The following is a 2,500-nucleotide window of genomic DNA, read 5'->3' on the forward strand; positions in this document are numbered from 1 at the left end:
CTATACTAATGCATTTATTAAAATAAAATAAAAGTAAGTCTGAATCCACACTGAAAAAACAGTAAACCCACCAGGAGGAAAAATTTTGGTTAAATAATTATAGAAAATTTTGATTATTTTTTACAAAATTTTAACTAAACTGTATTACAAACGCTGACATCACGCCGATATCACAAAAACAAGTAAACATTTTTCGACAAATTAAAGAAAATTTTTTAGACGTAATTATTTTTTTTTTTCACTTGTTAAACAAAATTTTGTAGTTTCCAGGAAAACAAGGGAGCCACCGTGGTGCAATGGTTAGCATGCCCGCCTTGCATACACAAGATCGTGGGTTCGATTCCTGCTTCGACCGAACACCAAAAAGTTTTTCAGCGATGGGTTATCCCACCTCAGTAATGCTGGTGACATTTCTGAGGGTTTCCAAGCTTCTCTAAGTGGTTTCAGTGCAATTTAGAACGCCGTTCGGATTCGGCTATAAAAAGGAGGTCCCTTGTCATTGAGCTTAACATGGAATCGGACAGCACTCAGTGATAAGAGAGAAGTTCACCAATGTGTATATATACATTAAAATGCAATGTCTTGGGTTAAATACTCCATAGTTCTTTATTTCTAATTATGTTTTTAACTCGTCTTAACATACTTCTACTAAGTTTTTTTATTATTTCTTTTGGAATATCTGACTAATTGTGCTGAACTCAAGCACCATAAATTCTCAATGGCATTGAAATCGGGGCCTTTTCAGCATTTGAGAACTATGCTGCGGCAACCATTTTCTTACTATTTTATAAGTATGCACAGAGAATACAGATTGGTTGTGATAACCGAATTTATTGCCAACCTCCTTTTGGCAGTTGCACCAACTATCAGTTGGCAGTTGTGTCACCCGACAAATTCGGTCGACTCAATAGAATTATGGGAACTCCAACTAATACTATATATGGAGTTTGTTGTATCAGACGATGGCATTTGTCGTTGTTCCCTTCATTTGGTTATGTCACCCAACCCCAAAAAAAAAAATTAATTTCATTTAAATTTTTTTTTTTATTTGGTTTAAATACATTTAAATATTTGTATTAAAGATGTATAGCTAAATACAATGTATGATAACAATTAATGTCCTTAAAATGTTTTAGCGGTTGGGCACACAAAATTTAATACACATCCCATTATGACCTTCAGTTGAAAGTCGACTTTTTTTAAATATTAAAATGCATAAAAATGGACCCGTATTACTAGTTTGTGCATATAAGTTATTTTTGGTCGCTATAAGTTATTTTGGTCTGTACCTAAATACAGACACGTTTGGACAAGCAAGCCAATTTTGAAACCACAAGTGATGAACTTCTTGTTATTGCTGAGTTCGTCCCGATAGTGTGTTAGGCATTATGAAAAATAAATAACTTTTGAGCGTTCGCCCGAATCTGGCCCTTGGCCCTTTGTATCCACTTGGGTCTGTTGTACAACGTTGACATATTGGATTATTGTTTAAAAATAAATCACATAAGATTAGTTAGATTTTGGTACACTCATGTTTATAAAAACAATTCAGAACCTACCACTTTATTCACAACGACATCTCTGTGAGGTTCCAAGTACACAAAGCATCCTGGAGATATATCATTAAATCCGATTGGGGTGTGGTACGTATGATTATTTATGCCCTATAATATACCCATCATAAATGATCCACTCCTATATCGTGACATATCTTTTACTTACGTCCTTTAATTACAGCCGGTCATCATGAAAAGAATGCTTTGAACATCAATGTGGATGCCACTTTGTAGCGGTTTAAAAATCGTGACGTTTAATTGAAAAAAAATATATATATCTTCTTTGAGCACCAAATAATTAACAATAATTGAAGTGACATTTAAAAATATTTCAAATAGGATTCGGTTGTGAATACTGTATGTCAGTGCTGATTGCTAGATGGCAGTTACGAAATTTATTTAAAGTTGGTTGCGCCAACAGAATTCGAAACAAATGCTTCAAAATATATAGATTTTGTTGCTTCAACCATTTGTCTTGTATCACAAACGAAATTCTATTGAAATGATTGACAAATGATAGTAAGCATTAAAAGATGATTCCATTAAAGAAAATAGGTTGACACACCTAATATATAATTCTAAATGTAGAATTTTCATTATCAGAACCGATTTACAACCAAATTGTTCTCTGTGTGTGCTTGGGTTTGCCGTCTTTTTGAAAACACAACTTGATCCTCAAGGTAGGCGCAAACCTCCACAAGCTCAGGCAAATTTGATTGCACAATATCAAGGTAGTCTGCTTTTTTTCATGATTCCTTATCATTAACCAACGGCCAAGTGTGTCACCATCCCCCTGTACACACAAAATTTTTTTTTCTGATTCAATCACGAAATTAATTGATTCAGTTAATTTTTTAATTGAAATGTCTTCAATCACATTGAAGGTCAATTAAAAAATTAATTGATACTATTAATTTTTGTGATTGATTTTTGTTTCAATTAAA

The 2,500-nt window shown here is 33.2% G+C and overlaps 1 long non-coding RNA gene across 1 annotated transcript; it reads right to left on the reverse strand.

Moving 5' to 3' along the window:
• Positions 1–1,123: 1,123 nt before the first annotated feature.
• LOC142232316 (uncharacterized) lies at positions 1,124–1,830 on the reverse strand. The gene is made up of 3 exons (XR_012721093.1): positions 1,723–1,830; positions 1,560–1,664; positions 1,124–1,455 (listed from the first exon to the last, which is right to left on the reverse strand). It is a non-coding gene; the product is annotated as an uncharacterized LOC142232316 (long non-coding RNA).
• Between the last annotated feature and the right edge of the window lie 670 nt (positions 1,831–2,500).

Source organism: Haematobia irritans, chromosome 3 (genome assembly GCF_050003625.1).
Source record: "Haematobia irritans isolate KBUSLIRL chromosome 3, ASM5000362v1, whole genome shotgun sequence".
Classification (NCBI taxonomy): domain Eukaryota; kingdom Metazoa; phylum Arthropoda; class Insecta; order Diptera; family Muscidae; genus Haematobia; species Haematobia irritans.